Source organism: Ursus americanus, chromosome 15 (assembly GCF_024610735.1).
Source record: "Ursus americanus isolate L20-20 chromosome 15, mUrsAme1.1.p, whole genome shotgun sequence".
NCBI classification, from domain to species: Eukaryota; Metazoa; Chordata; class Mammalia; order Carnivora; family Ursidae; genus Ursus; species Ursus americanus.
In genome coordinates this window covers 15,170,961-15,186,513 of record NC_142141.1, presented here as the reverse complement: position 1 = coordinate 15,186,513, position 15,553 = coordinate 15,170,961, and the positions used below count along the sequence as shown (strand labels likewise).

Below are 15,553 nucleotides of genomic sequence, written 5' to 3'. Positions count from 1 at the left end.
TCTGTATCTGTGAAGTACAATAAAACAAGATATGACTGTAGTTAAAAGTTGAAAACCACTTAAATATTCTAAAGTACAGGGTTGGCAATGTGCAGCACTACCCACAAATATGCTTCAAAAATCATACTGCAGAAAAACGAAGTAACAATATTAAGTGAATAAAGAAAATTATCAAATGAACATAAAACATAATCATGATTTTATGTGAAAAAAATATTCAAAGAATACAGAACGGAACTCTACCTGACCTGACAATGATAGATACCATGAAGGTATTTTTTCTTCAAAATTTGATATTTTTTAAAATACTGGGTGTGCCTGTGTGGCTCAGTTGGTTAAGCATCTGTCTTTGGCTCAGGTCATGATCCAGGGGTCCTGGGATGGAGCCTCACTTCAGGCTCCCTGCTCGGCAGGGAGTCTGCTTCTTCCTCTGCCCCTTACCCCACTCGTGCTCGCTCTCTCTCTCTCACTTTGTCTCGCTCTCAAATAAATAAGATCTAAAATAAAATAAAATAAAATAAAATAAAATACTTTCCAAATTTTCTATGACCAACATTTATTATTTAGGTAACTGGAAAACTAACTCTTAGTCTTACTGAAAAAGGAAGGGAGAAAGAAAGAAAGAAATGACATTTCTTGAATAACTCCATGTAAGATGGTAGGCAGAGGACTCAATAATTTTTCAAACCTCCAGTGGCTCATCATTTTACAGATACATGACTTTACAACAATGCCAACAATTATGCTGCAAATCCTATCAGCTGATATAGTCTATAGACGTGCAGTTATGGAATGATATATAGATAGATAGATAGTTAGAGATATAGATAGAGATACAGCTATGGATATGGATATAGATATGGATATAGATATAGAATGATGTTTTAAATTGAATAATCTATGAACAAAATCTCTTACCTACAAAATATGTGGTTGGAATTTAAATTTATAAGATTTGTTCCTCTATAATGTAGGAGCTATAGCTAAGAAAGCAGATCATTCACAATTTATGTATCTTTAAATACGAAGACTAACTTTTGTCAGTTATAATAACCTATGTGTTCACAGAAAGGTGAAAGGGGCAGTACTGAGTAACTGTTACAATTTCAGAAGTCAGACAGACTCGGATCCAATATTCAGCTCTGCACCCACCAGATGTGTGATGTTAGGTACTTATTTAACTTTTTTGGAATTTCACTTTCCTCTTGTGTAAAATACCTACTTCTTGGAGTTAAAGTATATAAAGCATTTAGTATGGTGTGCCTGGCCCAAAATAACTACTAATAAATGTGAATTAAAATGAATGTTTGAATAAGCAATAAATGAATAGAAAAAATAAGGAAACATGGAAATAAGTAAAACATCATGAGAAAAAAGTATATGTTTTGTGTCAATTTGGGGAATGTATTTAAAACGATATATCTACTCTTGTGCAGAATCTTCAACTAGCACATGGAGGTAGCCACTTTGCTGGCCAGTGGCCCCATGGAAAACTTCATGGAAACTAAACCTTGCTATCCGCTATGGAGAATTTTAACTAAGAGTACCAGAGCTCTCCTCCTGTCACCACAGAGAAATGGATGTGTGTGCTCCTTCCCAGTGCTGAGCAACCTGCCTACAGCACATGCATAGCGTCACTGTTCTGGGGACTTTTGGATTCTGTGGGTAGCAGCTACTCAGTGACCATTACCCGGGTCAGATGGCAAAGAATTCCCAGCCACTGGCAATCGTCTGCTCTACCTTGCCATTGCATTTCTTTTTCATTGCTCTCCTCTTTTTTTGATCTTGGAGTCCCCCTCTAGCCCTGTGACATGTCTCCCCATCTGTTTGTGCAGATGGTGCTATCCAGAGAAGTAAAAAAGTCTGGTGTCCCCAAATCCCTCCTGATTCAGTTGGTTCTCTTCAACACAGAGCAGTGGAGAAAATAAATGAGGAATTGGAAGGCAAATTTTATTTTATTTGTTTCTTTAAAAGATTTTATTTATTTATCAGAGAGAGAGAAAGAGCAGGGGATCAGGGAGAGGAGCGGAGGAGAGGAAGAGGGAGACGAGCTCTAGCAGACTTCGTGCTGAGCACAGAGCCCAACATGTGGCTCAATCCCACAGCCCTGAGATCATGACCTGAGCCAAAACCAAGAGTTGGACACTTGACCAACTGAGCCACCCAGGTGCCCCTGAAACCATATTTTAAAGCATGGAAAGGTAATGGCTCATATAAGGAATACATTCATGTCCAGTGTCTGGTTTGCAATGAATGCTGTCTGCATAGGTAAACACTTACCCTGACATTCTCCTGAATAAAACTGTGTTTTCAATAGCTGACAGCACCTGAAATATAGAATAAAACCTCCCACTGCCCCCTAACCCCCACCAGATCTTATCAGTCAGCAACTACACTAATGATCAATGGAAATTTGCTCCATGTATATTTTATGCTTTTTTTCTATTCATGCCTATGAAAACTGAAAACTTGCAAGGACAAAATAGCTTTTTGAAATGAAGGAAGGTTGTCACTAAACAACAGTAATTTGATTTTGCACAATTTTAAAATACTGCAAGAGATGAAATTGAGCCAAGCATCTCACTCATGATGAAGAAAACAAAAGCCTGAGCCTCAACTGAAATGAACAAAATCACAAATAAAGGAAAAGTAACCCTGGGATATAGTCTCTTCTTTGTCTAAGATGTCTAAGATTTTCATAATAAAATAAACACTAAAACTAAAACCTATCCAATGACACAGACTAAAGTCAGCCCCTAAGGCAATTTCAGAATCTTAAGTGTTCTCAAATTAGAATGTCTGATAATTCATATTATTTGGAACTTGGCCTCTCAGAGTAAAACACTGTTTTTCTTATGCCTAGAATTTAGCAATGCATTTTCACTCCTGTCTTGATTTCCCCCTCTGTCTTTTCAGCATTCAACTCCACCCAGCCCCTGGCCACGCATGCAGTGGACAGACTTTTCCTCCTTCCGAGTAAGTCCACCTTCCACAAATAAGGATCAGACCTATGGTTTGTCTCATCCCCTCATCACTGGGTGATGACTGATTGGGCAGAGATTAATTAACTTAACAAGGATCCATGAACTAACCCTTAGTGAGTAAGGTTAGTGAAGCAGTGAAATGTACAATTTTGTCACATACTAAATGGGCTAAGAATGAGCCAGGTGGGAGTGGGGAGCAAAATTTCTCATTATCACACCACAGACCTCTTTTACATGGGCAGAAGACCGGCCCTTGTGTCCCTTATATATAACTTCCAAAAGGAAAAATCAACTCATGATTCCAGCCAAATGGACTAAAATACTTACAATCTGCAAAAAATATTGTTCTGAGCAAATGTAAATGCTTCTTTTCTCCACACAGTAGTCAGCCCTCACTCCCCCCACTTCCTGCCTTGCTTCCTATCACACAAACACAGAAGCCATACAAGTGTGCACGTAAGTGCACACGCAAACACACACAGTTGAAATATAGACAAGATAGTTCAAATAACATAAAGATATACTCTATGCTAAGGAAAAAATATGATTTTCTGCTCTGCAATCAATGAGAAACTATACACCTTTTTAATCATAGAAGCCTTTATTATCATAAATAAAAGAAGAACATCTCCCTTGAACTCAGCCATAATAAATTTTTTGAGGTGTGTGTGTCTGAAAAGCACTAGCTCTCATTAGAAAGTGTTTTCTCACTGACTCATTCTGTGATAGAAAGCTAATATGGGTCACCTAAATTCCACATTCATACAATTCTCTTCACCTTCACATCTCTGTATATCTTTTAAAATACCACATGCACAGCAAATAATAAGATAACATAAGAAAACACCACACCAACGGAAGTTTCTACACAGTCAACTCATATTTGCATTTAAGTCACAACTTGAAAAGCTGAATTGATGACAAATGCTTATTCTGTCTTTGTTTTCAGAATGCTTTCTTATCATCCGCTTATATAAATATCACCTCAAGCACCATCTCACTGCTAACGTAGTCGTCCCCACTAATAGAAATGCACACAGTGTCTACTAGGTAGGACAATCAGATTTTTTCACCTTACTAAAACATAATAATCTTTGATAATTGGGTTCCCCATGATATTGATTTGATTTTATGCTTCTCTTTTTCTCCTCTTTATTTACCTCAATATGCAAATCCATTGTTTAAAAACATTAGATGCCATTTTGCCCGCGTTGCTTGCATTGAGACAGAATGATAAATCAATTTGAGATAAGCCCTGCAGAGACCACAGATCCCTTCCAACTGATAAACAGAGTCAGGTAGTTACACTGATAAAGTAGGAAGTGCTGTGGACAAATTGCTATTACTTATTCATTCATGCAGACATTTACTCAACAAGTAGTTTTTCATTGCCTCTTCTGAGACAGGCACTGTTCAAGATGCTGGGATATAGCAGGGAAAAAAAGAACAGAGGGCCCTGCTCTGATGGACCTTATTGTTCAGTGGAGCGAGGCCAGTAAGAATAGTAAACAAATGAATAAAGCACTTAGTTATAAAGAACATAACATGCAGTAATGTGAAAGAGAGGAAACAGAAAGTCTGGGTAAAGCAGCATTACTTAACTTTCCTCCTGTGAGCACAGGAGTGTGTTCTGTTTAGGACCACGGTGCTTTTGTTCTTTCTAACTGGAACACTAACGCCTCAGATCTCTGCTTATTGATCTTCATAAATAACATCTTGGTTCAGATGTCATTCCTAAGGTAGGACTCCACCCCTCTTCTCCAGTCACTCTTCATTAGATCATTCATGCTGTTTAATTCTCCTCATGGACTTCATCACAATGTGCAAGCCTCATGTTTATCATTAAATACCTTTTTTTTTTTGCTGGTGGTTTATATGTTTCCTTTACCAAGTACAAGCCTCTGGAGTTAGGGACAATGTCTGGCTTATTCACTCTTGCACCCCCATCCTCCACCTAGAGCAACAAGAAGTGCTCCCTCGGCAGTTGATTGGGTGGCTTGAGGCATAAATGAACTAAAGGTTCAGAAACTGACTTGACTACAATGGCCATGTTTCATTAAACATAAATTAAAACACTAGCATTTTCTCATGCTTGCTTTGGGTGCACTACACGGACATTCCTAACATTAGGTAGTTGAATGAATAACGGCATTCAGCTATCAGTCTAATGAAATTCCTCGGTATGTCTGTGTCTGCTCTGCTACATTCCAGCCCATGCACTGGGTCATTGCTCTGCATTAAAATCTGTTACAACATGAAGACATAGGCTTCAGAGTCAAACAGACTTGAATTCTATTCCCTGCCTTGACATTTGAAGTTGTGCTGCTTTGAACAAGTTACTAGATTTGTCTAGGCCTCAGTTTCCTCTTCTGTAAAAATGGAATGATATTAATATCTGCCAGATGGGGTTATTTGGAGATCAGAAGATACGACACATGCACAGCATATGACACACGGCATGTACCTACTTGATTTGGATGGTTATAGTTACCTGCGTAACTACAACAATACATAAAGCCATCACAATTATTTACTGGGCACCTACTGTATGATGGCTACTTTACATAAGTTACATTGTTTAATTTGATCATATTCCTGTAAGTTAAATGATATCATTATTTTCAGTTTAAAGTAGTTAGGTAACTTTTTTAAAAACCACAAAACCTATAAAAACAAACTCTAGAACCTGGCCCTCTCCTACTATCCTATCCTATTTCTTTTCATCTTACTATTACATATTTTCTCATCCCACTAACCTCCAAGTTTTGAGTCTCAATTTTTGGTTGCCTCATTCATCTTCATGCATCCCCAGCACCTGGCACAGTGTTGATACATAATAAGGGTTTAACACTCTCATTTCCTCTTGCCAAATATCACCCAGTACTAATCATGATAGAAACAGCAGGAGAGGTCAAAGTTAGACACATGTAGTCATCGTACAATAGCAAGTAATCTATACAAAGAACTGAGTGTGTGCCGAGCACTTTACTAAGTGCTTTACAAGTATTTGTTCACTTCATCTCCCCAGTAATCCTATGAAGTGGTTACTATAACACCCTATGTCACTGATAAGGGAATTGAACCTCAGAAAGATGGAGCACAGCAAGTTTGTGACAGAGGAAGTCCTTGAAACAAGGCAGTCAGATCCCAAACCCATGCTCTCAATACTCAGCAACACTGCTTCTCGGGTGGTTTTGTGCTCTGTGGCCTCACTCTACAGTGGTGTAAAAAGTACAGATGCCTCCTGCTACGCTGATGCCAGAAGCAGCTCTGGTCTTTATCCTGATCTTTTTAGTAGTTTCCCTTAGTTGTCAGACTGTTACAGCTGCTAAAATAAAAGTCCTAATTATTTCCTCTATTATGGCTAGTGAGAACAATCCAACACGGAATTAATCTCTTCCTCCAAGGATTTATGGCCAGTTAGCATTTTTGTTGCCTTTATTCTGTCCATAAGAGTGCAGATAATGAGCTGCTTCTGAGAAATGAAAAAGCTTGATCATTTCATAATGTGGTGACTGTGATTTGAGTCATTAAGCTATTATACTGGCATGGTTTCCAAAAGGAAGGTTTGCTTTATTTGTGACCTCCAGAATAAAAAAGGTAGCGATGGGTTAGAAATCCTCTCTTACTAACCATTTAGCAAATCAAGGCATTAAAACTTTTACCAAAAGTCCTTTAACAAAAAAATTTGATATCCTTAGATTGGATAGCTTTTTATCTCCTTTATTATTTTTTTTTTCTCTCCATGGGGAATAAGGCTGAAAAATACCTCGGTGAAATAATTTTTTCTTTTAACTTATGCCACAAAACAAATAACAGATTTTCTTCAGTGTACTCTGGATCTTCCCTAATAGCCTTGTAGACAAAGGTACTTTTCTAGTCATCTGAGAGTCAGAGGTACAACTAATGGCTCAGTACTTTCTCTGTTTTCCCTTTCAGGATGAGTGTTAATGGTAGAGTTAGGGTCAAGGATCTTAGTGAAAGAATACCTATGAATCCTTGACATGAAAGTGTACAGGTTACTTGGGTAATCATTTCCCAGATCATGAAGAATTTAGCTTCTTCAATCCAGCAGGAAAGCCTATGGACACAGTAAGTCTAGGGTGGCTTTCAGTCTCTGGGAACCATAGAAGCTAGGTGGCCTCCTCACTTCCATTAAGGTATTACATCTTTGGCTAACTGACAATCTAATCCTACAGTGGTTGTCTTTTTTCCTAGTCTGCAACCAAACTCCACAATATGGCAATATAATCTTGAAAAAGAAGAGAATTTAAAAATCCCTATACCCCAAATTATAAACTACAGTGCATATTGCTTTTCTTTGAAATTGGGGTTTCAAAAACATGAAACAAAAATAACTTTCTGCATCTAAATTGTAAAGTAGAAAATCCTTGAAGGATAAATGATGAAAATAGAGGTGATGGTATTAATTTAAACCTGAAGGCTACACTACATGTGCTGTATGTATAGAAATGTCTACAGGCTAGCCAAAAACTGCATAAATCCCCATTGTGGAGCTTGTTTAAGACTGAGAAAGTCATATTCATTTATTTATGAACAGCAACCATGCAGTTTCTCTAGGGGGAAAGAAATGACTATTCGAAGTTCCTTTTAGGAGCCTTGGAAATTTGGGCTCTCCATTCTTCTTCCATCTAGATTTCCAGTACTTGCTTTCCCTAAGGGTCTTCTACATCCATCTACCTGGGCGAATACTGCATTTCCTCAGACTCTGGAGAGGTGACTGAGATCACGGGCTTTGAGTTCAACTCCAAGCCCAAAACCAACTAGCAAGTTATCTACTTCCCCAAAGCTTCAGTATTCTCAATTATAAAATGGAAATAACAGTAGCTTGCTTCACAGGGTTATTGAATTCAGGTAATTCAGGATGTGATGTATAGAAAGCACTCGATACATATTACTACTCCTACTGCTACCATACTACAACTCTCTCAATTAAACAACTGCTCATTTATATTTGCTTTGAAAAGGTCGTTGTTTAATTAAAACTCTGCCATGAGTTAACTCCTTACAAAGACTATCTAACCAAACTGCGTTTTGCCTATTTGCCAAACAAGTTATCAGCAAAAGCTGCCAAAAAAATTCACTGATCTCATGAAATCGGAATGTTACAAAAGTTACTCCAAATGTAATTGGAAAAAAACTTTATCTTTAAATCGATGCTGAGGACAATCTACACGGTTTGAAGGTTAGATTTATGGAAGTCCCTTCTGTTTTCTTTAGTTTTAACATAAGACAAACAGAAAAAAAATGTTGCTGAAATATGTATGTCCAAATATATACACATATACATATATGTACACACACATATATATATCTCTAAACTGATACATATGCATATTTATACCTATAAATGGAGATATACACCTATATACAAACATATATGCAACAGCTATAATTTTAATTATCCACTAGGAAATACTTTGCTTCAAATAAAATAAAATAGGATAATTTAATTTAAATTAATCAAAAAGTGAAGATCTGGCTTCTTTCCACGATGATAGTATTCTTGTGACCCAGAGAGTTCACTCCCAATGGCGTCAGGAATACGCAAAAGGCACCTCCAGATGTGCTATGTATAACAGTGCTGTACATAGCTACGTTCATGAGCCTACGAATAATGTGTCTTCAATGAGTTTTAATGCTTCTTCCCTTTGCAGACAAGGCCCACTTCAATGGCACCATTGTACTCATTCTTGGGGCCTGCGATACAAGACCCATGTCTTTACTAGGAGTAGAGCTGGTTTCTTCCCTGCTTTGAAACGCCTGGAGCCTCTGACCATTCATCTTTTCCCCAGCAGTCCTTTGACATCCTTGGTTTCAGTTCGGCCACTTCCAGCTATCATTTGACTGAAATCAAAGAACATGAGGACAACTAGGAACCCATCTAGCTGGCATTGAAAGAAACTCACTGACTACTGGAATATTATGAGTCAGTAATGATTAATAAAAAGAAGTTGGTCAGACTTTCTTTTCCTCTTTAAATGTTTTTCATCTAGGGGTACATGGGTGGCTTAGTCAGTTGAGTGTCTGACTTGGCTCAGGTCATGACTTCAGGGTCCTGGGATGGAGCCCCTCAACAAGCTCCATACTCATCGGGGAGTCTGCTTGAGGATTCTCTCCCTCTCCTTTTGCCCCTCCCCATGCTCTCTTTTTCTCTCTCTCAAATAAATAAATATTAAAAAATATGTTTTTCATCTAAAAGTTCAGCAAAACATGGCAACAGAAAGAGCCCTGGATTATTTCCTAGGGCTGCTAAATACATATTGCCTCCATTTCTCAAGTCCAAAGGATGGCGTGATCCTAATTCTACTGTTTTACATTTGGATTTGACTTACTTGCTGATGTCAGTCAGACAATGATTTCCAAATAACCAAATCACTGCAGCAGCAGCAGCAATAATAGCAAGCCCTGGATTAGCAGTTAGGAGTCTGGGGTTCTACTCCGTGCTTTACTGTTAACTGTGTGATGTTAGACACAATCCCTTTCTTCTCTGAGCCTCCCTCTTCTCATCCATTAAAAAAGGAGGTAAACTTGGAGGTGTCAGAAATTATTTCTAAATATTTTTAATCTAAATAATTTTCTCTAATGGGGAAAAATAATGAGCAAGAAATTTTTTTGAAGATTTTATTTATTTGAGAGAGAGAGAGAGAGCGCATGCGCGCGTGTGCATGAGTTGGGGGGAGGGGCAGAGGGAGAAGCAGACTCCCTCCTGAGCAGGGAGCCTCATGTGGGACTTGATCTCAGTACCCTGGGATCATGACCTGAGCCGAAGGCAGATGCTTAACTGACTGAGGTGCCCCAAGAAATTTATTTAAAAATTATTTACAGCTCTTTACAGAGGATATATTCTATAAAACAGTATCATTATATGCATTTTTTCCCCCACAACAGAGGTAGGTGAAGGTGATTTTTCCTTCTTAGAAGACTGAGAAAATCTAGAGAGCAGGGTCTCATACTCTGGCCATGACGACTGATAATAAAATTTCTGTTTTTCTGTTTGACAAAATGCAATCACTATCTATGAAAATGCATTAAATCAATTAGGAAATCTGAGTAAAAATTGATATTTTATTATTTGATAGACTACATTTCAGTGAGAGATAGCTACTTGATTATTTACTTGTTTAATATCCTGTGGTAAAACTTTAGGAACAGAAGAAGGCGGCAAAATTAATAAAACCCTTCCTGTCGAAATTCATTACAAGCTAACATTATCCTTTGCCATTTTCCCAATGACAGAACATACATAGCAGGAGGTGGTTGAATTGCCTTCTGCTTCCTGCTGAATTTTTCTTTAAGAATGTGAACCCTTAATCAGAAGTGACATGTTTCTGATCTAATGTTACATATGGGAGGTGTTCGGGCATATAAAGTCAAGGCCTCCCCCTCACATCAAAAGACAAACAGCTATTTTTAGATGGGTCAGCTATTATGGAAAGACTAAGCCATTCTTTCCATAAGAACTGGCCTAATAAAACCAGCACCAATATATCTCCAGAGCCATTTATTTAACCGATGAGACTCCGAATTACAACAGCACAACTATAAGGTTATCAATTGTGCCACAAATAGCTTTGCCTGTCACTAAAATATTAAGTAAATTTTAAATGGTAGTCCTGTATTTGATAGCAACAACCACATATTTCTCACCTTATATCAAAACTATAAACCACATCCTATACTGGATAAAGAAATATATCCCAAATATGTCTCATAATGGCCAAAGAATGATGGGGAGGAGGGTTTTGTTGACATGCAAACATGTTTATGATATATCCATTGTTATAGAAAAAAATTCCAATCACAAAATAGCATTTATAATGTAAATCTATTTTTATAAAAAAACTTCCAATATGCTTTTTTATGAGAAAAGTATCTGAAAGACTATAAAGCAAGGTACAGGTAGTGGTTATCTTTGGGTAGTAGAATTAAGAGTAGTTTTATTTTCATAACTACATTTTCTAAATTTTTAAAAATAAATGTGTATCACCTCCTGATAGGAAAAGTTTTTTGTCTTAATGATGTTTGTTGAAGTTTTTAATATGTGATAAAATGCTTATGATATAAATAATATGCAGTCCAACTTGGATTCAGATTCTAAATGTTAACAAAATGTACATTGTTATATTCAAAAAAGATGTCATCATTTGATAATTCAGGTTTTCTTGTATACCAAAATGTAATTATTTTGTTTTTCTTTTCTTAATCAGATTTTTTCAAGGAGATAAATTCAATTGCTAAATAACTGAAATATCATGTTAAATACTGTTGTATGCATAATGAGATGGGACTATATATGCTTAAAAATACATGTGCCATACATTAGCAAAATCATAGGACTATGGGATTTGGGGAGAGAGAAAAAAATTTAGAAATCACTTAAATGAGTAATTATAGGACCTATTAATTGTAAGACAAGGTCTTCTAATTTTCTGCAAACTGTAATTATTAATTTACTTTTGAAATCTAACAAACGTCTCCTATTTCAAGTAAATAAAGGTCTAAATTCTATGTAACATTCTTTATAATGTCAATATCAGATTAAACCTGATTTTTACCTGCTAGGGTTTTAGCTGGATTCATTAACAAAAATCTTACATTTTCTATATCATTTTCCCTTGAAGTGTTCTGAAAATGATTTGATTGGCCCTATCTTATTTGTGAATAATATATAGTTAATCTGTTTGAAATATTTCCTTTGTAAATTGCTAGGAATTCTTCTGCCTCGTCAACTGGAAAGTCGTTTGTCACCAATTATCCAGCTGGGTTACTCCTGAGAAAATATTCTTCCTCCTCCAGCTATATCTCCTGACAGAAATCCCTAAATAGCACTGTTAAAGACAAGAGATATTTGATTTTATGATCAAACTGGTGTAACTGAGCTATCAACCAGTCAACAGTGAAGGTGATAATCTATATTCAAAGATTTCATTATTCTTTAGCCATAAACTATAAATTTAAGTTTCAAAAAGTTATTATTCATAACTTTGGTTAATTATTCCTGTATCCCATGGATTTTTTAAAAGATTTTATTTGTTTATTTGCCAGAGAGAGAGTGAGAGAGAGGAGGGAGCGAGTGAGAGTATAAGCAGGGGCAGCGGCAGCTTGAGGGAGAAGCAGGCTCCCTCCCAATGTGGAGCTCGATCCCAGGACCCTGGGATCTGAACCAAAGGCAGACACTTAACTGACTGAGCCACCCAGGCATCCCTGTATCCCATAGATCTTATGAATAAGTTGAGAAACTAGATACACGATGAAACATGATGAGGAAAAGGAAAGTCTTTTTAAGAAAATGCACAATACTGGATTAAATAATTACTTCATGCATACTACAAGCAAGGCTGTGGGCTGGGCTACAGGGCAGCTTTTACAGGCGGTCATGCCACTTGGGTCTGAAGCCAGGCATTCATTTTCCTTGCTCCAGATTGTGTGCTGCCAAATGCAGAGGCTAGAGTTAACTGACTCTAGTATACATTTTTTTTTAGTGGTTCCCTTTTTCACTCAAGATATGCCTGGGCTAGACGTTTCCCATTCTCTTCAATCCACTTGCTCACTCTTCTGTTTCTACACAATGGACCTAGTGTCTTACTTGGCTGAATTGTGAAAAGATAACTGAAGTAAAATTCTGCAATATAAAATGGCTACCTTGATATGTGAAGCTTTCCCTTTGCCAGACTTCAAATATCCTCACATTCATTCATTCATTAAATAGTAATACTGAACACTTATTATCTACCAATTACTATGCTACTCCAAATATATAATTTCATTTTCTATTCTGATGTTAGATTACATATTCTTTTAGATCATTAATTATTGATCCAGAGGATGACTGGGTTGTAAAAACATTGGTATCATCTAATTTACCCCTCTGTTTTATAAACAAGGAAATTAAAAACCTGGATAAGACACTCAAGGTTACAAAAGTCCAAACTAAAACCTGAGTTTCATTATCATTATGCTTTGTTAAGGAAGTTGGTTGCATTACCTACTTGTGTCCATTTATGTATCTGAACAACATTAAAACTTTGTTCTCTAAACCTCTAATATAATTATCAACCAGAAGAACACTGGGATAACAGAGAGTGAGCTGCTAATCTGTGCTTTCCGTGATGGGGAAACATAAATCCAATCAGAATGAAAACCGGTAAAACGTAGCCTATAACAGTAACACCTAAAATATTTTCCATATATCTAAATGTCAATCTCCAACCTCCATTTTCTGAGCTCCTCAAAGCCACTGTACCTTATGCAAGCTTGCTGAGTGGCTGTTATGCCATCCTCAAACCTCCTGCTATCCACACAATATATCAGCATGAGTGTACTCAGAGCTCCTGCTGTGTACAATCAGACATGAAGGGCCACTCATGCAGGAGGACAACTGATTTCATAAGGAGGTTATCAAGGTTTTAACTGAAGGGCTTTGACCACACGTTTCTGGGTTATGGCTTAGCCTGGTTGTCTATGGTCATGGATCCCACCCTCTAAGCCACACATCCTTTGAGATGAGGTGATATCATTTTCAGACACAGCTCCTGAAAGGAGATGTCATGTATAGAAGATTCTCTACCTCCAAGAGATCAGAAATATCATTTCTTGGCTACAGACTTTTAAATCCTGAATGATATTTCCAGGGATATTAAAATCAGATATTCCTAGGTCTCTGAAACATAACAGTTTTCCTTTTCTAAATTTTATCATAAAAATTTTCAAATTTACAGACAAATTGAAAGAACAGTACATGAATACCTATATACCAATGACAAAATTAAACAAACATTGGGGTGCCTGGGTGGCTCAGTAGGTTAAGGGTCTGACTCTTGATTTCATCTCAGGTCATGATCTCAAAGTTGTGAGATCGAGCCCTGCGTCAGGCTCTGCACTGGGTGTAGAGCCTGCTTAAGATTCTCTCTCTCCCTCTCGCTCTGCCCATCCCCCCCTTCTGTCTTTCTAAAACAAAAAGAAAAATTAAATAGGCATTAATATTTTGCATACGACTTTCTCCCTCTCCTTTAATACCTGAACATTTCACTAAAGTAAACCCTACAAAAGAAGCTTACTTAGATCCTCTGAATGTTCTCTTCTCTGTTCCCCTTGTCCCTGCCAATGTGTGTGGATCTCAATGGGAGAGGAGTTGAAGGGTAAGTAGGGAAAAAAATTATGTGGAATCAATCCTAGCAATGGTAATTTTAATTGAATTCCTTTTACTTACACATTACAAATGAACCTTCTGTAGTTGATAAGAGAGTATGTGGTCTGTATTCAATTTCTAGCCATGAAACAAATCATTCTACGGTTTATCAGTAAAAAACTAGAATAAGATACTTCTAAATTTCCTGTAAAACCTTGTTATCAAAGTCAGAATTAACAATACAACTGATAGTATGATTACAATTCATGTGCCTTCTCTGTCTAGTAGTGTTAATTTCCTACATGTCAGATGTGTTCAAACCCTTTGTTGAAAGAGGGGATGGGAGAGTGATGATTTCCTATTGTTGTATGAGTTACAGCAGTGTCATATAGTGGGTCTTAATGATAAGAAGAAGCAGTCATTGATGTTTTCGTCTGATTATATAATGATAAAACAAGCCATATTTATCATCTATATTGGTCCTCTCTTTTCCTTCTCAATTCCAAAGACATCCTGATCATTGATTTTCCCATCCATTCAACTTTGCATCTATAAATTCAAAATCGACAAACTTTGTTGAGCGTATTTATGGTGTAGATGCTTTGTCATTGCTGGGTATACCAAGGAGAATACAACTTGTTCTCTGCTTCCAAGGTGGGTGTTCCACAGAAATGGGAAGAGCTCAGGGTAATTTCTGCATGACTGCTGTGCAGATTAAGTGATTTGCTGAGCAAATGCCTCCAGCACTGGGTCTGGTGTTTAGCCAAAACTTGACACTTGCCAGTCCTCCCCCTCATTCACCACCAAGTAGGTGTTATTTCTATGCTTCCTTCTGCTTTCTTCAGGATTCTGACCACTCTCTGTGCTTAACTCTTCAAAAGTGTGAACTACAGCCTCCTTTGAACCCCGATCTCCCCCACAGCCTGCATGGTCACACTCTCAGCAAGGTCTTTGTGATTCTAAATGTTTCATTCCAGGTGGTAAATTTAGCACAATGTATCCATTAACACAATTCTTTCCATTAGTGCTTCAAAGTCCATACCTTTGGTGGAATCTTTGCCAACATTGTCAATTTCTCTCTCTGCTGTTTCTCTATTTTCTAAGACATCTAAGACATCTAAGGATGTGAGCCCTGCCCATATCCAAGTCATCTCCTCACCTCCGGTAGCTGACAGTACACACATGCTTTTTCTGTGCCTCACCCTGACCCACTCTCCCTTGGCAGCCAAATGCCACTCTCTCTGAAAATATGATTAACAAAGAAGCTGGTTCATAAGCACTAAGACAATGTGCCAGTCAGACACACTGACTATATCAGATAATGAAAACAAGACATGGCAGATAAGAAAAAATGTGGTAGTGAGAAGCATCCTAGTGTAGTGGTTAAGAGCTGTGGGCTCTAAACTTGGATCTGAGT

At 37.4% G+C, this 15,553-nt stretch overlaps 1 protein-coding gene across 4 annotated transcripts in view; it reads right to left on the bottom strand.

Moving 5' to 3' along the window:
- Positions 1-15,553, bottom strand: part of GABRB2 (gamma-aminobutyric acid type A receptor subunit beta2) — a 236,256-nt gene that overhangs the window by 141,570 nt on the left and 79,133 nt on the right. The gene's annotated exons all lie outside the window — the stretch shown is intronic.